Genomic DNA, 24,551 nt, shown 5'->3' with positions numbered 1-24,551 from the left:
ATTCTGCTTTTAATTTCCTACTTAAAACATTTGAATACACCATACACCGCTCTCTTTGCACCTGTCAATCTTTTACTGATTTTAAATGGTGGAGTATGAGATTTAAATCTTCATAATAAAATAACATAAGCCTTTTTATTTTGGTTCCCTCTCAGTATACATGTGGTGTTGCTGATTTATGGCATTTGGCAGTTATTACATATTTGATCAATATAATATTGAACTTAAAATCAAACTTATGGTCGTGCATTTGCATGTTATTTAATTTGATAACTAGTGCACATAAATTTATAATGTTTTTGTGTTTTTTTTATATATTTTAACCTTAAATCAGCTTTTACCTACACGTGGATGGAATTAATCGCTCGTTTGTATAATTTTTTATTAAGAGAGTTCTCTGTTAGTTTTAGTTCATATAAATGTTTATTGCAATTTGCTATTACAGCTTAGTTCAATGTTTTAATTATCTACTGATAGGAATATTTATCAACGTCCCATTTTATTACATGCAGCCATTTTTTGTTCAAATAGATGAAGAGATATAATATGATGGTTTGGGATTTTTGAAGTGAAGCTTCTTTACCTACGTTGTATTAGTTTTTTCTCTATAGTAAAATGCTGAGGTGAGCGTTACGGAATTAGCGCCACGAGAAGGCATCACGGGTCTCGTCACAAAATAGCGGTTCTTCACATCAATTCACCACTATCGATCAATTTACTCATCATATATTTACTCTTCTTCTTATGGTGCCGTGCACCTATAGTGCGTTGGCGAATTATCTTAAGGTCAGACGTCTGTCTTTTGCGGCATGCAAAAGTTCGCCAGTGTTAGTTACGCCTGTCCAGTTCTTTATATTTCGCAGCCACGACATTTGTTTGCGACCTACACCTCTCTTGCCCTCAATTTTTCCTTGGATAATTAGTTGAGGGATTGCGTATTTTTCCCCTCTTAGGATGTGGCCCAGGTATCCAATCTTTCGTGCCTTGATCAAGCTGAGCAATTCTCTCTCAGTATTTGCTCTTCTTAGGACTTCCTCGTTTCTCACCCTATCTGTCCATGGTATGCGGAACATTCTTCGCAAGGTCCACATTTCGAAGGCTTTTTTTAACTTGTTAATGGAAGATATTTTCAACGTCCATGTCTCCATGCCGTATAACAATATGGACCATACATAGCACTTAACCATTCTGTAACGGAGATTGAAGGAAATATTGCGGTTACAAAGTAGCGGTTTAAATTTAAGAAAAGCTTTTCTTTTCTTAAATATTTACTCTAAGCAGGTTTAAATAAAAACTCCATGAAAAATAACTAATAAAATGTAGACATTATGTTTAAACATCTTAGTTAGTTTATATAATACACGTCTGACACGTCTGTCAGAAGTAAAAAACGTATGCTTTGTTAATACGTGAGCAGGTGGCGTTAGGAGCAAACAATAATTTATTGAATTATTTTAATATAATATAACTTGTTTAAAATATAAATAATAAATAAATAATAAAATTACTTTATTCAATTTTTAAAATAGAGAAAACATAGTTTGAAGCTTAGCTCTAGTCTACTGTGCCGTCTACTGTACCATCTTTTTCTAGTCTTTTGTCTACTGTAAATTTAATTTTGGGGTAAATGTTGTTCATTAAATGGAAAGTTTTACCTAATTATCGAATTATTATATTTTACCTAATATAAAAATTGGGCTATAGGTTCTACTTACCATCAACTTAAAAGTTGACCCTGTGTCGTAGGTGTGTCGGGTGCTTTTACCCTGTGGCGTGTCATCTCTTCTCGGGGGTAAATTTTTTTTATTAAAAATAATACCGGTTTTTATTAATAATAGTAAAATAAATACATTAACCAATTTTAATCAACTTTTCGTTACCCTAATATTACAAGGTTGTATGTAACAATATTGCTAATTTGAGAAAAATCGATTTAAAAAAATGAGCTTTCATAAAAATCAAATTGTTTTATATATTTTAAATTTGAATTTAAATTAAAAATGTACATATGTATTAAAGGTGATTTAAAGAAAAAATTAACAAAAAATTGGTTTTTGTATTAGAAGAAAAGGTATTTAAAAAAAAACATAGAACCTTGATATAGCAAGAAAATTTTACTTATTTAAAAAATTAACATAGAACTTTGTTAACTACAAAAAAAACAAATTAAATCTTATTTTTGGAGGAAAATACACTCGTAGTATTCCTTATCAACTTCAGGGATATACTTGAACATAGATTTTAGGGCATCTATCTTATTTGGGGGAAGTACAACAGCCTTATCACATTTTTTTAATTGAAGCGGAATGAGTGGTTCTGTTTCGGTTTTAACATGACCTTTTCGTAATTTTCTTTGATGTAAATTTACAGTTTTTAGCTCTTTGGTTGGATCAAAAGTATCTTTATACTTCAGTTCAAAAAAAGATTTAGAAAATTCTAATGCTACTACTTTTGAAATTGGTACAGCGTTGTAGTTCAGTTGGCTGGAAAAAGACTGAAAATCTATAAAATGTTCTTGTTTCATTTGAATGATTGTATATGGATTTTGTCGGTTTACTTTTAAAAGGTAGCGCAGAAGTGATATAGGAGAATAATATTCTACTTTATTCAACGTTCTTTCAATTGCGCTGTGGATTGCATCGACCTCTTGAATACAAGCATGTCCTGGAACAGAAAATTTCATGGAAATATTTTGCACATTCTGATGTTTTTGAATTAGGTAACTGAGAGCATAACTCATAAGACTGTTTCGATTCTGTGGAACGCAGCTATCGCTCCACAAAATGATTTTTGTAAACTCTGGATGGTCCTCCAACACTTTTCCTACTATTTTATAAACTGCGCTTGCAATGTCATTTCCCTTTCTTCCATGTAAAGCTTCTGTCCACACGGCACAATACACCTTTTTCCCAACCGAAAGGTGACCGGTCATATTGTACACATTTAATTTGCTCTTATAAAAGAAATTTTTTATGTCTGCTTTTGGACATGTCAAAACATTTTCCAGATCAAAACATAATAAAGGTATTCCGCTTTCTTTATCTCTTTGTTTTTCTTCTCTCATATACTCTTTCTCTTTCAAATGATCAGTATATCTTCGTTGTGATTCTTCGTCTTCCCTCTTCTCCATTTTTCTTAATTTTATTTCTTCGCAGGTATCACATCTATCTTTTCTTGGTTTGTGAAAAGCTATATTAAAATAGTTGCAAAATATTTTTCTGTAGACAGCAAAAGAAACTGGATTTTTTTTGCATTCTCCAGCAAAATCCAAATAAAGCTCATACAATTTTTTGATACTTAATCCGCTTTCTAAATACTCTTTATTAGTTTTTTTGCGACAGTAATGGGATTCCACTCTTGGAATCATGTTAATGTGCTCCTTGACCAAGTTACTATCTTCGAGTGATGTTACCCGTTTTTGATGTTTGCCTTGTTTACTTTCGGGTAAGGTTTTGGTGGAAGTTTTATTGTTGTGCACCGTATAAATTGGTTTCTGGCTTATGCATAAAGTCCCAGTGTAAAAAGCCTTGCAAACTTGGATCTTTTGATTATTTATCTCAAAATAAAACCTAAAACTTTTGCTTTTTCTCGAATTTTCTGGATTTTTGCCTTTTCTTCGTCTCCAAGGAGTCAGCTTCTGTGGTATGCAAAATATAGTTTTTCTTTTCGATGGCTGAGAGTAAATAATAGTTTTTAAAAATTTCCTTCCTTTGTTCGTCGCTAATTTGACGCGAGCACTTCATTCTGCACTTTTGTACACAATCTTTTTTATTCCTAATCTTTCTAGCAGGTACTACCTTTTTTCGAGAAGAAATATACTCTAGACCTTGATCAAATAAAGATTTTCTTTTGTTACATGTCCATTCAGAAGTGTTTTTCTGTCGTTTTCTAGTAAATATCTTTTTATCTTTTATTATATTATGAGTTGCTTCTTCTAGTAAAATTTCTTCGGAAATATGTCCAATATTATTTGTATCATCGAAATCAGAATGGTCTGGTTCTAGAATCTTAATTTTGTTATCTTCTGAAGACGGGATTTTCTTGGTGAATTCTGGAACTAAAGTTGTAGAACTGCTAGGTACATTTCTAAAATAAAAATAAAAAAAAATGTTTTCGCGATTTAGTTAAACAAAATAATTGTCAAAAATATTACCTATTTAAGTTAGACTGCAAGTCACCAGAACCAGAGTTAGATGCATTTTTAATCTTAATATTGCTAACAACTATGATTGGGGCCTTTTTATTCTTTGGAGTGTGAATGATTGAGGTGGAAGACGAACTAGGAGCTTTTCTAAAACAAATTAGTTTTTAAATAGTAACAATAAGCTAAATTATAAAAAGAAATTAATAAAATGTTACGTTGTTTAATTTTTTTTGTTTAGCAAATCATGCCTACCTGCTTGAATCCGTTTCTGAGTTAGTTTCGTCATCACTTTCGCTGCTACTTCTTGACACGGGAATATTAATATCACGTCCACGAATTTTAAGTCTGAAACAAAGAACTTTTGTAAAAAAAGAAATAAAAAATAAAAACCTAACCTCACAATATAAGATATAGAAAAATCTTACCTGCATTCTTTCATCTTCGATGATTTTTGAACTGGTAATACGTAATCCTCATCATCATCAGAGTCTTAGACATAGTCATCACTTAAATTACTCATTTTTTTTAATTCTAGACACAAATAACACTCTCGAAAACGCTTGCGATTTGTATTATAAATACAGGAACATAACCTCACTTTTACAAAAAATACAATAACAAGGTTGTATGTTACAACATAGAACCATGTAATATTTAGATTTTAATCAAATTTTAAATTCCAAAGTTCTATGTTTACCATAGAACTTTGCTATTCATATAAAGCATAATTTTGTACATACACCCTTGGTTTTTTTAATATTACCAGAGTTGTATGTGAGTAAACTAATTTCCATACAAATTGTGATGTAGTGCTAGTCACATAGAACTTTGTAATATTGAAAACTTAATTTAGTAAAAAATGTTACATAGAACCTTGTAATATTAGGGTAACGTTTTGTCCTATACCTTTTTTCAAATAAATCGAAAACTAGTAGAGAAACACAAAATTTTGTAGAGTAAAACATTGTAGGTTTTGCTTGATTATGTAGTTCTATTGTTGTTTTCTATTTATTTAAAAAAAAAGGAATTTTTTGTAAGAATACAAAAATCCTCCGTTCACTTCAATTCTTTTTAAACTAAGCATTTTAAATCAGCCAAACTTCTAGGGTCTACTATAACTACATTAATAAAGTGAATTGTTAAAGTAAAGTCATGTTAGAAGGACGGGTTTCGGATAGCTTTATCACCAATAGAGGTCTGCGACAAGGTGACCCGTTATCAACAGATTTTTTCAATTTGATCTTAGAGAAGATTTTACGAGAATGTAACATCTACACTAGAGGCACAATATATCATCACAGGCATCAATGCGTACCATATGCAGATGATGTTACCTTAATAACAAGGAGACCTGCAGAATTAAGAGAAATCTTTACTAGAATAGAGAGAATAGCCAGAGAATATGGTTTAGAAATAAACGAAGAAAAAACAAAATATATGGTGATGAGGGGAAACGAAAATCATCTAGGACAGTCCTTTAAGATACAAAGCCCAAGTAAAGAATATAACTTTGAAGTTGTTAGCCAATTCGATTACTTGGGAGTGACACTAACAAATAGGAACGAAGAGAACCAAGAAATCATAAAAAGAATGGCCAAAGGTAGTAAGAGTGCTGGGAGCCTGACTAAGATACTGAGGTCGAAGATAATATCCAGAACAGCAAAAAAACGAATATATGCAACAGTTATCCGACCTACAGTACTCTATGCTAGCGAGACCTGGACACTAAATAAAGATATGGAAGTAAAATTAGATAGATGGGAACGAAAAATTCTTAGAAGGATATACGGAGGTGTTGAACAGGGGAACATCTGGCGAAGAAGAACGAATGAAGAAATAATGCAAATATATGGGCAACCAAAAATAACAAGACTCGCTAAAATTCAAAGATTAAGATGGCTCGGACATATAGCAAGAATGAAGGAAGGAAGAGTTCCCAATAATTTAATAAACACGGAGGCTGGTACAAAAAGAAAAAGAGGCCGTCCCCGAAGAAAATGTCTGGAGTCGGCAAAAGAAGATCTGAAGTCGCTGCGGGTACAAGATTGGAAAAACTTAGCACAAAATAGAAAGAAATGGAAGAAAACCGTTGAAGCATTAGGCTTTTGAGGCCTGTTGCGCTGAACTATATATAATAAAGTGAATTGTTAAGGGATCATTATTATTTTTAATTAGGTGGTAATTTTCATTATTTTGTCTCTGAAAAAATACGGACCAACCTTATTTTTGTCATAACTTATTTTTGTTCACGTTGAAACTTTTAAATTTGGCGTTTGACGAAGAAGGACCAACTTTCAACAAACCATTTCTCCGCTTGTATTAGGACTACAGACACACCATAAGCCCACCATTCTTTTTGTTTTTTATAAGTAGACTTTGACAAATATGCAAAAACAATGCGCATACATATGCACTAATTTACCCAAAAATATGCATTAAGTATGCATTCCTTTTAGAAAATATGCATTAAATAAGCATTTTTTTAGAAAATGTTTATTTTAATAATTAGAAAACCACATAAATAAACTTTTGAAACACCCTTTTATTACGAGATTATAATCGGTTACATGCTATAACGATACCAAGAACATTAGGTAGTATCTATATGTATTATCGGTATCTAGTATTGAAGACTGAAATATTGAAATAAAATGAACATTGGAATTTCCAGTTACTTAGTCATGCCATTATCTACAATTAGATAAATATTATTTAAAATCCGCAATTCAAAATGAATTGACGTTTATGCATTTTATGCAATCCATCCATCCATCCAATGGCGCTAGAGCCCAAATCGGGCCTTGGCCTCCTTCAACAGGCTTCTCCAACCATCTCTATTTACCGCTGTTCTTTTCCATGAACGCGTTCCCAGGCAGTTCCTGGCATCCTCATCGACTTCATCTTCCCATCTCTTTTTAGGTCTTCCAACAGGTCTTTTTCCCTGCATTCTTGCATTTAATAATTTTCTGGGGATTCTATTCTCATGCATGCGGACCACGTGCCCTGCCCATCGTAATCTCTGCAGTTTAGTATGTTGTGCTAGAGGTGGTTCGCTATATTGCTCGTATATTTCTCTATTGTACCTAATTCGCCAGTTGTTGTTTTCACTTATTGGGCCCAGGATCCTACGTAATATTTTTCTTTCAAACACATCTAATGCATTGGCAGATTTCTGTGTCACCACCCATGTTTCGCAACCATAACTTACTATGGGCCTGATTATTGTTTTATAGACCCGGAGTTTTGTTTTCCGGTGTACGTCTCGCGATTTGAATATGTGGCCCATCGCGAAATAGGCTTTATTTGCCAGCACAAGCCTTCTATTTATTTCCGGTTCTTCTTCATTGCTTGCGACCAGATCCATTCCTAGGTATGTGAATCTATTTACATGTTCTATATCGTCAATAAAGTATTGTTGCACCGGTCTATTTGATCTGGTTTGTATGAGTAGTTTTGTTTTATTTGTATTTATTGCTAGCCCTACTGCTTCTGCACTCTGTTTCAACTCAACGTAGGTTTCTTCCGCTGCATTCATTGTTCTGCTCATTATGTTTATGTCATCTGCGTATGCTGCTAATTGGGTAGACTTGTTTGTAAGTATGTTATTTCCGCTCACCGTCAACCGTCTAATTACATATTCCAGAACAAGATTAAAGAGCGTTGGAGCTAGTCCGTCGCCTTGTTTCAGTCCTTGCGTTATTGTAAACGCATCAGTGATCTGTCCCTGAATACATACCTGTGCTTCTGTTTCTGTCATTGTCATTTGCACTAGTCGTATTAATTTTGATGGTATGCCAAATTCTTTCAGTATATTAGGTAGAATTGTTCTATCTATTGAATCATAGGCTTGTTTAAAATCTACAAAGAGATTGTAAACGTCCATGTCATATTCCCATGCTTTGGCTAGTATTTGTTTAACTGTAAATAGTTGGTCAATGGTAGATCTATTTTGCCTAAACCCTGCTTGATATTCCCCGATGATTTTTTCCGTGAGAGGTTGTAGTCTTCGATTAATGATGTTTGTGAGTATTTTGTATCCCGAACAAAGTAAAGAGATGCCTCTATAATTCTGACACAACAGTTTGTCTCCTTTTTTATGAATAGGGCAGATTATAGTTTTCTTCCATTGTTGGGGAATTTCTTCTTCTATCCATATCTCTCGTATTAGCTGGTACATCTGTTGTGTCAAATTCCTTCCTCCTTGCTTGAGTAGTTCTGCCGGTATTTTATCTATTCCCGGTGCTTTATGGCTTTTTTGTATGTGGATTGCCGTTTGGACCTCCTCTAGCGTTGGGGGTCTAGTTAATTCATTTTCTTCTCCATCTTTCCCCAGTTCTTGTTGTTGTACCTCCTGTCGTGCCTGCTGCTGCCACTGTTGTTGTAATGGTAGTTGTGTCCCTTTGTTTTATGCAATGTTTTGTATAAATATGCAAAATCCCCAGATATTTGCATAATATATGCAAAATATGCAATATATGCATTTTTCATATTTGCCTAAGTCTATTTATAACCATCACTTTTTTGATAAAATAAATACTTTTTAAATAATTCGCAAAATACTGATTGAAAAAGTGTTTTTTTTTTCAAAAAGTCGAAAAGTATTGACTTTCGGAAAAAAATGTATGGGACAAAACTTGCTAAAAATTGAATAATATAGTCAGTACAGGTGTTATTTTTAATAAAAAAAATCATCACCCCAGAGTAAAAGCACCCTACGACACAGGGTCAACTTTAAAGCAACAAATTTTGGTGCAAATCGGTGTAGGCTAATAAAATTATACAGTTACGCTCTAATTTACATTGATTGCACTAGTTTGCTTGTTAGAATTTAAAGATTAATCATTTTTAAACACGAACTATAGTTCTAGAGGAAGGAATATACCTATAGGCGAGCGGTTTACCCCTCAAAAGACGCTTAGAAACAGAATATACCGACTAAAATTCTTTTTGCATTTCTAATGCACCAAACGTTTTTTATTCGATTCTATATATTTTTTCAAGATGAAATGTATTTTTTTTAATTTTTACAAGTGGGCCGGCAATTGTTATTAACAAATAACTAATACAAAAAAGCAATTTCACCGAATTGCTTTGGAATCAATTTTTTTAGGTGTATCTCATCAAAATAAACACTTTTTCTTTCTTGATAATTTTTCGAAAAATGCTTCCTTTTCGAGTTATTTGCATTTTTTTGTTGAAAAAATGCCTTAATTAGTGATTTTTGGGATTTTTTTTCTAAAAAACTACTAAATGAATTGCAATTTTACAAATAGCTTTATAATCTTTAAACCGTCGAGTACAAGTTAGAATATTTTGACAAGGATAATTTTTTTCTATCTTGCTAAAAACGTGGACCCAAATATTTCGAATATGTCTTTCGAGCAGTCTACCGCTAAGTGTGTACAGCGGTTGCGGCGATACAGGCGTGCGGCACGTAGAAATATTTTTTGTTTAAATTTAAAAAATTAATTCAATACAAATATTACGTACAATTTATTAAAAAAAAGATATTTCTAATTATTTTTATATAGACATATTATAATTAAAACAATTAAAATTATTTTTTTACAATTCTATAATAATGTAATTTTTCTTTTAATATACGTGGTGACTATATTATTGAATGTTTTATTACAGTGAAATACATTAAGCAATATATATTTAATTTTCATTGAAAAATATAATAAAATTAAAATATAATATTAATTATACATCGTTTTCATTGTCAATAATTTGAAAATTTTCGTCAACAGCAACAGGATTTCCATCTAATAAGCTGATTTCATTGTCTTCAATATAGTCGTCTTTAACATTTTTACAATTCTCTGGTGTACATGCACATACTGCGCAGCATTCTAAATTATAGGAAATACAATTACAATTTTTCGTAGAACATTTTCCGGTACATGAGCAGAAATACTTTTGTAACATATCTAAACTAGTTTCGCCTTCAAAATAATTAAAATCGAAACAATTATTTTCCATTGTCCAACCATGGGTTAATGGATCAAGAGATGAAATAATATTGTTTTTTGCTTGAATCCATTCATTTATTTGCCACTTTGCTCTTAAGTAATGTTGTAATAATGCTGGTTTCGAAGGTGATAATTTTTCATTAGATGCATTTTTTTTAGCGCCTACAGCACCTCAACCGCTGTACACGCTTAGCGGGATACTCTCGAACGGCATATTCGAAATATCGTCGGTATACTGCGAAAACCAGGTAAATGTCGAAATACCGAAATCGAGAAAAAACGTTTTTAAAGTTTAGTTTTTTATTGTGGATTAAGCAGTTAGCATGTTTTTGATATAAGGTATTCTAGTGACTGATGCATATATCTGAAATGATATTCTATCATTAGTTTGAAAAAGTTGAGACACCTATCTGAGTAATTCTAAATTTAAGTTGGACATGCTATCACTTACCTGGTTTTACCTGTAAATCTAAATAAATCAGTTACTCGTCAAATAACATATTTAACACAAATAATATAATGAACCAAGTATAATATTTTCTAGTTCTGTCATCGAGATATGAGGCTTTTACTAGGTAATAGCAATGTTTTAAAGTATTAGTCGATATTTATGACATTTAACTGGTTTTCCCTGAAAATTTTATTAACAGCTGCTTGTAGTTATAGTTATTATTTATATGAATAATAGGCAGTTTTATAGAAAAAACAAATTTTTTTCGAATATAATAATAACAATATTATATTATTATATATATTATTTTTATTATATATATTATTATTATTATTATATTATATTATTATTATAATAATAACAATATTATTATGAGGCTTCCTTGTCCGATTCGTCACTGAAAGCAGGCTCTGGCAAGATGTCTGTTACATCATTTCCCGTTTTCAAATTACGAATCCACCCTTGATATTCCTCAGGTATCACTCCCTTATCACATAGCTGTACCAAATGTCTCTTTTTTAGTATGCTAATTGGCAAATGTTCATCATAAAGTTCTTCAAGATTGCTTGTTTGTATTAGTTAATAACTTGACGTGCTTTTTTCTTGTTGACTGCCGTGCAGTATCAGTAAGGAAATAATTGAAGCTTGTTGACATGTCATAATTAAAATAGATTCTGTTTGTCTCTCCTTTCACGAATCTCATTCTTTTTATCTTCAACCACATTATTTTTTCGCCGTTTTGGTCTTTTGTCCGGTTTTTAATTAAAGTGTGTGACAAATTTTTTGAATCATAAAGTCGTAGTATTTAAATTCTTTACATTTGTATGGTTCTATACATACCTACAATATGACGATAGAAATACAAGCACGGCACACAAAGAAGAAGATACATACCTTTTTATCATCAACCTTGATATTTTTAGTTTTTCTTGCATTTTGAAAAACAGACAAGTAATCTAGCATCCCATAGATAGATCTGTGTTTTTTAGCGGTTTTGATACTATGCATAGAGTCAACTTCCATATAGGAATGTACAGACTCTAAAAATTTGTATTCAATAATATTTAAATGGTCGATGTTTTGAACATCCCATAGTAGTAAGGCTGCAACATGCTGATTACGATTCTGTCCTCTGCAGGTATCAGAAAATAAACTTATTTCACTAACAGATTTTGGAACACATTTTGATAAGTAGTGGAGTATATTGCTTCCTATTTCAGAACTTCCTCGTCCACCGTTAATTTCTGACCAGGCAAAACAGTAAGCTGCATTTGGTAATGCGGCTTCATATACACACAAATTGTAGAATTTTGTTTTTCAAGATTACATACTTCTTTTCTTTTCTGATGTTCTCTGTAACTGTTTTGGATTCGATTTGTCAGTTGGATTAGCCCTACCATATTTATTAAAAACTAAACATTGATATTTTTTAGGAACAAAAAAGCTAAATTATAGTCGTTAAAAAATATTCTTCGATATGTAATTTCGATAACACCTTCCAGTTTGTTCTACCCACAGTCATTTATATAAAGTTGGTACATTTTTCTAATACTTAAATTTTTGAACTTTGGCGAATATAATGGTTGGAAACCATGATTATATTCACGATTCACAAGCCTTCACGATTTTTTGGGTTTCACTGCTTGTTTTATTTAGCGGTGTATGCTTTGCCCCTTTTATCCGTATCTGCATAACAGCCTAGAATATCAGTTTTTCTTACAACATCTTGTATTAACGACGCTGATATACAAAGTGTCTTACAAAAAAATTTCTCACATACCTGTATGTCTTGACCATTCAAAGACAAGTAACCCTTTTGAAAAATGCACGTGTTTTTTTTTAAACTTCGACAAACTGCAACGACTCTCTTTGGTAGTTCCATTTTAATACGTGCAATAAGAAAATTTTTCTGGCCTATATATCCTAACTTCCAATAATCACGACATAGTCTTTGTCTGTAATCTTCGCTGAAATAACTGGCACATTTGTAAACGCACTCTGAACAGTAAACTGGTTTTGACAATTTTGCTGGTCTATTCTTTTTTTTTATCTCATAAGGCAAACCCTTAGGACGCCTCCTTTTTGCGACATTTATTACCCATTCTTTGGAGTTAGCTTTTCTCCAACGTTTTAGTGGATGTATTGACAAAGTATAAAAATAAGGTAATTTTTATACTTTGTCAAGAAGTAGATTTAATATTCAACTAGCTATTTCAGTTGACACTAAATTGTTCGTGGATGCACCTATTTCAGTATCTTCTTTCTCATCATTTAGGCTATCAGGGTCAGCTGTTTGTAATTCATATAGACTTCCTAGAGAGAGTAATCCCTCTTCACTTGGCTGATATGTGGGGGCTACATCTGAAAAGTCACTATCAAAAATGGATTCCATCATTGAGACTATTATTGTTCTAAGAATCATCAAGAATTGAACCGGTGTCTTCAATTTCAAAGAAATCTAAAAATCACAAGATATTGCACAAGTAACTAATTAATACCTATTAACAAAGTATTTCAAAACTTTCTTCCTAGTCACAAATATAGAAGACAAGCAATTTTATTTAATAGTCTGCTTAATTTTAGCATAATCTTTTAACTTAACACCATTAAGATCATTTATGGCTTAGCTTAGTAATCATTTCTAAATTTTAACTCAATCCGTTTTCAGGTAGAATGAAGTAAGTGTATTTAAAGGTTTTTACTAGTCGATATGAAAGAGAAATTTTAATAAATCATGCACGTAAAATGTATTAAAGACACTTATCACCATTTTACTGAATATGATATGCAGTAGTAAAAATATATTGTTGTCCGGCATAATAATATATGTGGGCTTACTTTGTTTTACATGCAACAGAACTTTAATTTTATGGAAGTAAGTAGCGATATATTGTTTTATTTGAAAATGAAAAGTTGGTTAGGTGTTTAACTTATTTGTTTATTACACAAATTATCTGCTGAACTGCAAGTCGTATCATTTATTGGGTTTTACCTGTATATAGAGCGGGAAAAGCTGAGAATTTTGGTATACTTAACTCAATATTTTAAAATTTGTCATTTACCTGGTTTTCGCAGTATACCGACGATATTTGGGTCCACGTTTTTAGCGAGATAGAAACCATTTATCCTTGTCAAAATATTCTAACTTGTACTCGACGGTTTAAAGATTATAAAGCTATTTGTAAAATTGCAATTCATTTAGTAGTTTTTTAGAAAAAAAATCCCAAAAATCACTAATTACGGCATTTTTTCAACAAAAAAATGCAAAGAACTCGAAAAGGAAGCATTTTTCGAAAAATTATCAAGAGAGAAAAAGTGTTTATTTTGATGAGATACACCTAAAAAAATTAATTCCGAAACAATTAGGTGAAATTGCTTTTTTGTATAAGTTATTTCTTAATAACAATTGCCGACCCACTTGTAAAAATTTAAAAAAAATACGTTTCATCTTGGAAAAATATATAGAATCGAATAAAAAAGGTTTGGTGCATTAGAAATGCAAAAAGAATTTTAGTCGGTTGATGCTCTGCTTATAGGGGTAAACCGCTCGCCTACTAGGTTGGGTTCGCTTCCCTAATTTCATTTCTCCATAAGTCTCTATCTTGGATCATACCAATTTAAATCCCCGTCACAGACATATTCTGCCTAAGCGTCTCCCACCAGGTCTTTTTTGTTCTTCCCCTGATACTCTGTCCAAAAACTTACAATTCCACTTTTATTTACTCCGTAGCATTCTTCACAGAACAGAATTTGATAATGATATAGGAAAAAATCCTAATAATTCAACATAAACAGGTTTTTCCTGCTTTTCCACATGATTTGTGTCGGAATTATGACAAGGAATTTTTCATTATGTCATTAAGAGGACGAAACTAACATTAGATAAAGTCACATCACGAATTCACCGCACAAAAATGTACAAGAAAAAAAACACCTCTTAAAAAACCAAAATTATAGTATGTCTTAAAAATGGGCATAGAAATTGTAAAGTTTTCCGTATAATAGTTATATTTAAGATTAAATTTCGAGAGGAGGTTTGTTTGGTTCCAATATTAAACGAAAATACAGTTTATTTATTTCAAAAAGTAAGACAGAAAATTCAAATAATTGTGACTAAATATCCCCGCCCCATTCTAAAAAAAAAAAAACAATTTGTATCAATGTTGTCTTAATATAATTGCAGATTTTCTTTTCCGGAATGACATCTATTCGAAATAAATGAGACCATTGTTGACCTGGAATCGAACAATCAAACCTAACAGTCGTATTTGTTGACAGTGCTTGGTTGAGGTTAAAACGGCATATACACGTCACGCAAGAAGCTCCCTGACAATAACAGGAATGGACTTAAAATGGAACAGGGGAGGAGAAATTTTAAAATATTAATAATTCAAAATAGCTAATCATTAAACTGAATCATAAAATACAAATTTCGAATATTACAAAAACAAACGATAACGTTGTTTATTTATACATAAATACTTAATTTATACCATAATTTATATGATATAAAAAATTATAAACATAATTGTCGAAGTTTCGAAGTGAATTTTATGTATCAAATATGGAAAGCCCTCAATTAGCGGATTTATTTAGACATGTCCCCCAATTTTACTAGTGATAGGTGAGAAATATAGCCGAAAAGAACTTGAATCCATTATATTGAAGAATAACTAGCTGCATTATATGGACCCATTACATTGAAGCATAACCTGCTGCATTGTATGGTTGGGAAGTGTTTGTGTCTACAACCAGTGCATCATTCCAATATGAATATCAAGCTTGTTTTGTGTGACTATTTGCAAATTATTAGCATATCTTAATTGGACAATGTGGATTTGGAAGAAAATAAAGTAATTTCCTCCAAATTTTCAAATTTTGTTGATGCAAACAGATTATTTGTATTTTTTTAGTTTGCAAAAATTAATGTTAAATTATGAAATATTAATTTTAAAATTATATTAATATATTATTATTTTTCTTATAGCTGCTATGCATGATTGGACATCTTCCTTTATTAATTTTTCGTTTTTATGGTATCCATTTAATAATTTTATACATATATTGTAAAGTAACTTGTCTGAATGGGAATTGGAAGATGAAAAGAAAAGAAGAAAATCCAGGTGCAAGCTTTGGGACGTGGGTCAATAGATTTGGGATGGGGGTATATTTAAAAAAAATGGGAATTGTACCAATTGGAAATTGTACCAACGAAAAAAAATGAGCGAGCTTGGTACTAAAATAAAAGGATAAAATAAAGGGCGCCACCTAGTCTTTTGTGGGAGGGACGAGAAAAACTCGACACTTAACCTATGAGAAGATCGGTTTAAGAAGGATAAAAAAATAGGCCAAACTTCTAAAAAAAAAATATGCTACATGGTCAAAAAAAAAACAAACACACTTACGTTATAATATCTCTATCTCTATATTTCTATCAGATTTACCTTCTTATTAGTTATCAGAAGAAAGGAAGATTATAGGAGAGTATTAAACAAATAATGGCTACAAATTAACAATTTTTATTACTCAAAAGTTTAGCCAGAGGATTATTAGTGCTCTATACAATCTTATACGAGTTTTTTGAGAAACACGTATGTTAGTTAAGCCCAAAGATATATCCAGTATGGCTCTTTTATTGACATTAATTTTCAGTCTAAATGCGGTTTCCCACCGGTCGAGCAATTCTGCACCGAACAGCGCAAAGTAGCGCGGAGCAGAACTACACAGAGCTGCACAATTTTGCGCTTGTCATTCGTCTAAAACCAAATAAGTTCTAGTTTTTATTTACGCGCGCAAAATGGAAGTGCTACTATTATAGTAATTAATCATAGGTCGTTATTGGAATACACAAGTACATAAAAGTAAAGAAGTTTATAGTGGAAATAACCGTTTAAGTGATTTAGTTGCTACCCACGCATCATGTTTTTTATTTATTAAATGCGTTTCTGATCTTACAATTCTGGTTTGTTTCTGTATGCTGCAATAAATTTTTTAACTTCTTCATGATTGCACTCAAAACTCATCGCGAAAATAGGACAAAAACACAATAATTAGTAAAAATGGTCTTCAGTTACAGACACCGTTCCAACTAAACGCGCAATTTTCTTTGATGTATCGACAACCAATGGATAATATTCGTTCTTGTTTGAACTTGCACGGCGCTGCGCAATTTGTCATTTCCACTTGTTGCTCAAACCCGCGCTACAACCAACGATCCAAAACACACAGCGCTGCCAGTGGGCTTAATATTTCTTACCACTTCTTCCAAGCTTTGTTGCCTTCAGGTATATATTTCTATACTATATGTTACGTTTCTCTATATGTGAGAATGTTACGTCTGGTATATATTTATATATCTACCATGTTTGCATATCTATGATCAATTGTTGCGTTATAGTTTATATTAAATTGCCAAGTATTAAATTGAGTCTTTAAATTCTATAAAGACTAGGTTTATTTAACTAGATTTAAAGACATAAGCACTAAATTATTTACTAAATGTGGAAATCTGTGATATGCACATAAGTCTGACATGCAGCAATACAGTGCATTGTCTGTGGTAACATATTATAATTTTTATTTTAATTTAGTTACAGTTTTTCAACACTTATTTTAATTTATTTACAGCCTTCTAACACTAACACTAAAAACACAATCAATGTAACATATTTATTTACTTAACCCTACCTGCACATATATTTTATCGACTGACTTCTACAATTTAATTTTTCTTTATGTAAATTTTGTGAAACGTCCCGAGATTAATACTTACAAAATACTCGAATAGTCAAGTATTTTCTATAAGGGGTGTAGCAAGGCTATAGTAACAATAATAATTCGGAATTAGCAGTCTTAGGTAAATTAAAATCACCTACAATGCACATTATAGCCTCAGGATACATGTCACAAATGACATATATGCTTACACGTATAGCACTCTTCGAGAGGTGTTTTTGTGGGGAGACAGATGTCAGAAAATTTATTAAATGTTTGCTTTTTTGCTATTTCTTCGTCTCAGTCTACAGTTTTTTTTATAACATTTTCTATTTCATTCTGTTTCCCCCAATGATATCATTGAAATATTATTAACATTAAAAAATAAATAAATACTTATCAAAATTCTATGTTTAGCTGTATATTTTTATCCATAAATTCACTTTAGCGCTCCTCTGACTATTTTATATCTCCCCCCGCGGGTCCCGCGGCTCACTGTCCCAGTTTTAACTAAACTCTCCTGGAATACAACTCTGGAACTAACTGCGCTATGATAAATAATTCAGGTTAGGTATAATTTGCCGGTGGATGTTATAAAAGACAAGAAATGTTCGATCCGTTTTTTCTAACTAGTGCTTTGTGTACCAACCCACTGAAAGCTCATCGATTTTGTGCAATAACTAAAAAAATATTTCCTTTAGGTATTAAGTAGGACAGAAGAGGTGCTTTGAAAGATTTGAAATCGGTGTGATGATTCGGTACGAAGAGTGTTGTAAAACAACTCAGACGTTTTCTGAAGCGTCTGTTTGAGAAAATTCTTACATAGTTAATCGGCTAACACTAAATCAATTAAGTCTGTAAAATTTCTTGAAGGGAAGATGATTAAAATAAAAAAAAACATTCAGTGTAACATACTGGGTGGTACATGAGCAAGCTTGATGTGAGAAATTCTATTTTATGGAAGAAAGTGAAGCAATCTTTATTATAGCAAGCTTCGATTATTGCATAATATGACAAATTTAGAGAAGATGCAAAGAAACTGCAATCCTTTATTCAATAGTTAATAATTCTGGAACTACTGGGTACATCAAAATAAATTAAAAACCAATGTAAATCAAGCTTGAATACAAGCTAAGTGATATCCAAACGCTGTATTTTACCACAGAGTGTCTAACCTGACTTGTCCAAAAAAAGATGGTGGAATAGGCGGTGCAGTAGATTAACGCGAAGCTTCATACTATGTTTCTGAATTTTTAAATTTTAAATAATATTTTTATTATTGAATTAAGTAATTTTATTATTTATTTAGTATTTATATTTTAAACAAAAAAAAATCCTGTAGTTGGCTGTATAAAAATAGTTTAGTACCACAACAATATAGAATGAATGGAATTTGTCTTTCTACAATTTTTGCACTAATAACTTTTGCACTTATATATTTTTTTTATACATATATATTTATACATACAATATATATATATATATATACAGTAAAACCTCCGTTAACCGAAATAATTGGGGGGGAGGCCGTTTCGGATAACAAGAATTTCGGTTAAAAATAACATTGTTTTTTATAATATTCTTGATCAAAGTATTGGTATTAAAAAATACTATGAGTTGATTTCGTAATGTTTTCTAATAAGTAAATCCAAAATAAAGTAATAAAATTAAGGAAAATGAACAAGTTTATCATGCTTTTTTAAAGAAATCTGCTATTTTTTTTGAGTTTTCGTTTGACAACGATGTTTCTCTCTCCCTCCATCGTTAATTTGCAGAACGTCATGAGTTTGCTCATTCGATTGTTCGACGAAACGTAAAGCAATCTGAAAAGGACAAAACTTTATGTAATGACAACAAAAATTAAGAATCTAGTCGTGTCCCTAACTAATTAGGCCTACTGTATAAAATTCTTTCCTCTAAAGCATTGAAAATCTCGTCGACGGTCTTGTGCTGCCTGTTGACTCTTGGGTCGTCATCTTCGTCATCTGATATGCTCAGGTTGTCTTGATAAAGAACCATATTAATGATGTCCTGGTCGATGAATTCACGAATTCACGAATTCTGTCGTTTTCTTACCATTTTCTTCTTCAGGATCGTCAATTAAAATCTTATCAAAAAGTTTGTTTCAGCATTTTTCCAAAGTTGACGATTTGATCTTGGCCCACGACTCAGCTCACCTATAAAAATGTTTTATTGTTAAAGATTTGATAATTTCGGGAACACTTTTGGATTAATTCGTCTTTTGTAATAACAGATGTCTTAAGAATGCTTCTCTATAATGTCTCTTGAATGTCTCTATGACTCCCTGGTCTAATGGCTGGATTAAGCTTGTGACATTCGGTGGCAAAAATCTGACAATTGTCACCATTTTGTAGATTTTGAGGGTGAGGGCGCATTGTCAACAAGCAACAATGCTTTGATGGGAAGGTTTTTTGATTTTAAAAAGGATTTTACACTTGAGACGAATTCATTTTCAAACCATTCTAAAAATAAACTGGTCGACATCCATGAACTCTTTTGGCTTCTATACCTTAAAATGCCTTTTCGGAAATATCTTTTAGAGCTCTTGGTTTTTGTGATTTCCCAACACACATAGACATCAATTGGTGAGTGAAATTAACGGAATTGTTTACGTTTTGCGACAAACATTTACTTTTTATTGACGAAATTATTGAAACTGTCAGCCGTTTCGGTTAAACGATGTTTCGGTTAAAAAGGTTTCGGTTAAGGGAGGTTTTACTGTATATATATATATATATATATATATATATATATATATATATATGTATGTATATGTATATATATATGTATATAACGTTCTCAAGGCTGATTAAGAGAATAAAAATTATAATTAGAATACATCTAGCGGTATTATATTTAAATAATAATTGTTAAGTTTGTCTTTTAAATTAAATTAAGTATTCCAGTTGTTAGCACCATGGTATTCAAATTAAGGATAAAGAATAAAAAAACGCATTGCTTAATTTAAATAAATTTGATGTATAAAAACGTTACTGTACAAGGACAATAATAAGGTTTTTATAACAATTAAGAGAAAGCCATAAAAAAAATGTTTCAGTTTTAAAAAAATAGCCAAAATGCATACATTTCTAATACCTTATTTTTGTGGGTTATGTGGTGATTATACTGCTGCATATTGGAAGTATATTAGAACTCTAGGACGACAAGAAACTCAAGAAGAAAGATTAAACAATGGACTAAAGGCTATAGTATCATAAGATCGTAAAATCTGTACGGATTTTTATTTGGGGTTAGGCAATTGAAAGTACGTATTTAGAAACCCCTTTAGCCAAATTTGTAGTTCCCTATGTGGCCCCCGGTGTCCCCTATCGCAAAAAAAGTGTTCGAAAAAATTTTTTCCTGAGCGATCCTTTGCTTTAAAAAATTCACTAATATACATTTTAGTAGCCAAAAACCCTGTGAAAACTTTTTCAGATTTTTTGGATCAAAGTTAAGCCCAGAAAAAATATTTTAATTTTTCAAAAAAATTTTAGGTTATGAAGGCAAAAAATTCAAATATTTTTCCTGAACTCAATTTTGATACAAAAAATCTGAAAAAAAATCATGAGTATTTTGAGCAGGAAAACATTTAAATGATAATCACCACTCGAATAAAGGGAAGAGAGAAACAAAAATCGGTTTTTTTGTCACATTTCAATGAGGTTATGTGCTTAAACCATGGGAAAAAAATATCAAAAAATGGGTTTTTTCAAATTTCCTGAGCTAAAATAAAAAATCTAATTCAGCCATTCAAAAGGACGGAAAAAATACATGAAAAATAATCATTTAGAAGTTTGCAAAAAAATTACCTACATAACCTAAAAATTCTTTGAAAAATTCAAATATTTTTCTTGAGCTCAATTTTGATCCAAAAAATCTGAAAAAATCAGAATGTTTTTAAGCATGAAAACATTTAAATAATATTCACCACTCGAATAAAGAGGAGAGGGAAAAAATCTTTATTTGTCACATTTAAATGATGTTATGTGCTTAAAACATGGGAAAAAATATCAAAAAAGGGGGTTTGCTGTATTTTGACCATGTTTTGGTCTGAAAATGGCAAACCTAATCCCGCTGTTACAAATAACGAAAAAATAACAAAAATCGATATTTATTGACATACGGTTGAGTTTATGTGGTAAAAACATGGGGGGAAATATCAAAAAAATTGGTTTTTTCAATTTTAAAGAATGTTACGGAGAGAAAATGGCAAATCTAACCACTTTATTTAAAAGAACGAGTTCAATTTCTATTAAGAAAATCTGAAAAAAATCAAGTTGTTTTTGGTCATGAAAATATTTAAGTGATAATTACCACTCGAATAAAGGGGGGAGAAATAAAAATTCTTATTTGTCATATATAAATGAGGTTATGTGTACTTAAAACATGGGAAAAATTCTCAAAAAATGGGTTTTTTTTTCATATTTTGACAATTTTCCGGACCAAAAAAGAAAAATCTAACCGATTCATTCAAAAGAATGAAAAAAATACACGAAAAATAATTATTTCGTAGTTTTCCAAAAATTACCTACATAACCTAATTTTTTTTTTGAAAAATACAAATATTTTTCCTGAGCTAAATTTTAATTTAAACAATCTGAAAAATTTAGAGGGTTTTTGGGCATTAAAATGTATATTTATGGATTTTTTTTTAGATTGTTTAAAGTAAAGGATCGGCCAGGAAATTTTTTTTTTGGAAAACACATATTTTTGCGATAGGGGACCCCAGGGACCACCTAGGGAGGTAAAAATTGGCGAAAAGGCTTTTTTAAATATGTACGTTTAAGTGCCCAAATCCAAATAAAAATCCAGCCGAGTGTAGATTTTATCATCTTCTCCAGCTATAGCCTTTAATAGAAGAAACCTCTGTTGGCTCACATATGTCTTTCTTTTTTGCGCATATACTGGTATGTTAAAAAATTGTCGATATAACGTTTCCACGCAACTAGAATCTCTCGTTACAGAAGATTGCTGTCCATATAATGCACCATTTGTTTACGATAACCTGTTGCTTTTCTTTTAGAGTGTCATTTCGTGTATCTGTCTCATATACTATAATAATGTGTATCAACCTTTAAATCTCATTTAGTCTTTTATTGGATTTTTTATGTTTTCTTCAATCTGTTTAATTATATTTAGCACTACACGCAGTATGTGACGTTAAGTAAAATAAGAGACTAAACAAGTGGTAGAAACAGAAAAACTATAGAAAAAAAGTTATGGAAATTCTCGAGGAAAATGACAGTGCCAAATACATTGATAAAATAAATAAAAAGTATTTAAATAGTAATACGACGAGTATAAATAGTAGGGGGAAAATATGAACAATTTAATTGGGAAAGGGGTATTAAACTAAAGTACTTTAGCCTGTTGTTATTTATAATAGGTTATGAACGAATTGCTTAGAAATATCAGAAAACGACCCAACCAATTACAGACAATAACAGATTATGAAGGTAACATAAAAATACTAGTAAAACTTTTTAATGCAATGTATAACACTGGAGTGACTCCCGCAGTTTGGCTCAAATCCATCTTTATTACAATACCTAAAAACACAATGCTAGAAAATGCTCAGAATATCGATTAATTAGCCTAATGAGCCACACTCTTAAGATTTTCCTAAGAATACTCCACAACTAGGGAGGCACTTGTTGCGCTAAATATCCTATTAAAAAAATGCCGTAATCAAAGGAAAGATGTATTTGCATGCTTCGTTGACTTCGGAAAGGCATTCGATAAATGTAAAATTAATGCAGATACTAAAACATATTGGAATAGATGACATCGTATATTGTTTTCATACAAAAACAGTTGTATATTCATGGAATGGATTGTAATTATAAAATAATGCTTATACGGAAATCTTAAGCAATTATATGTCTGTCAAATATTGGTATCTGCCAAATGTCCTACAGTAGGAATGTAAGAATTTAAAAACATAGACAACATGAACTTATAATTGAAAAATATACGCATTGAATAAAGACAAAAGTAAATACAACTTGAACTTTGATTTTACTATAGTCGTCAGAGACGAAAATGTCACTGAACCCACTAAAAATTATACGAACAAGCTGAATTTTGCCGGGAATATTCATTTTGGGCTGCCAAAAAAGATGCAAAAAGTTTACCGCTTTTACCTTCGGGCTTCCCCCTAAAACCCCCCTCGCAGGGGGGTCAAAACGCAAAAAAATTGATTATCAAGAATCTCTACACCTTAGAAGAAAATGTTTCCAAAAAAAAAAATGTAGCTGAGATAATTTTAAACAAAAATGTTTATAAGCATTTTTTGTGTAGAATGAACCGTTCTCTTAGAAACAACGCTTGAAGCTACCGTCGATTTTGCATGTCAGTTACGCGCGCGAAATCAATGTTTAATAAAATTTGTATCAGCTCGACGGTAAAAATTCGATACCTTTTGATTCAAGTGACCTATCGACAAAAATCAAGATGCGTTTTAAAGGTAAAAAATTCAGATTTCGTATGCAGTTTTTGTATTTTGCCGCAAATAAACTTAGATTTTATGCAGGTGTTAAATAAATAAACGTTGCGTGATTTTTGCCATTTTTTATGATTCTCACGAGATCAATACAATCTGTTTCTTTCATTGACTGGCCACTATGAAGTTTTGATTACTAGAGTCTAACCTTTAAAACCTATAGCATGAAATTTAAGTTTTGAGTTTTTGGCAAGAAAAATTCACACAACAAACGATCTAAAACATTTAAAACTGTTTTTTAATTACACTAGTATGTTTTCCAAAAGAACAAAACTTCTGCAATAATCTATACCCAAAATAGTCGTCTTAAATGCATTTCCAAGAACGTGTGATCGTTTGTAATGTAAAACATTAAATTCTGCGTTTTTTATTCATATTTCAAATGCCTCATATTTGTTACAACAACTCAAAATTGAAATTTCATGTCATAGGTTTTTAAGGTTGCTCTGAAATTTTACTACAACTGATCAATGAAAGTGATTAATTTTATTGATCTCACGATAATCGTTAAAAATGGCAAAAATCGCGCCACGTTAATATATTTAACACTTTTATAAAAACTGAATTTCTTCTCGGCAAAATACAAAAACCGCATTCGAAAGCTGCACTCTTTGCCTTTAAAACACATCTTGAATTTTGTCGATAGGACATTTGGATAAAAAAATATCGAATTTTTACCGTCCAGCTGATACAAATTTTATTGAACATTGACGTATCTGACACGCAAAATCGACGGTCGCTTCA

The 24,551-nt window shown here is 31.4% G+C and overlaps 1 protein-coding gene and 1 long non-coding RNA gene across 8 annotated transcripts in view; one reads left to right on the top strand and one right to left on the bottom strand.

The window, feature by feature from the left end:
* The window catches only part of LOC140445313 (uncharacterized), a 450,063-nt gene that overhangs the window by 285,713 nt on the left and 139,799 nt on the right, over positions 1–24,551 (top strand). The window lies entirely within an intron of this gene.
* Positions 3,828–4,451, bottom strand: LOC140446723 (uncharacterized). Its single transcript, XR_011951490.1, has 2 exons — positions 4,397–4,451; positions 3,828–4,291 (listed from the first exon to the last, which is right to left on the bottom strand). It is a non-coding gene; the product is annotated as an uncharacterized lncRNA (long non-coding RNA).

This window comes from Diabrotica undecimpunctata, chromosome 7 (genome assembly GCF_040954645.1).
Source record: "Diabrotica undecimpunctata isolate CICGRU chromosome 7, icDiaUnde3, whole genome shotgun sequence".
Lineage (NCBI taxonomy): Eukaryota > Metazoa > Arthropoda > Insecta > Coleoptera > Chrysomelidae > Diabrotica > Diabrotica undecimpunctata.
The sequence above is the reverse complement of the archived record's forward strand: the minus strand, read 5'-3'. Positions and strand labels throughout refer to the sequence as shown.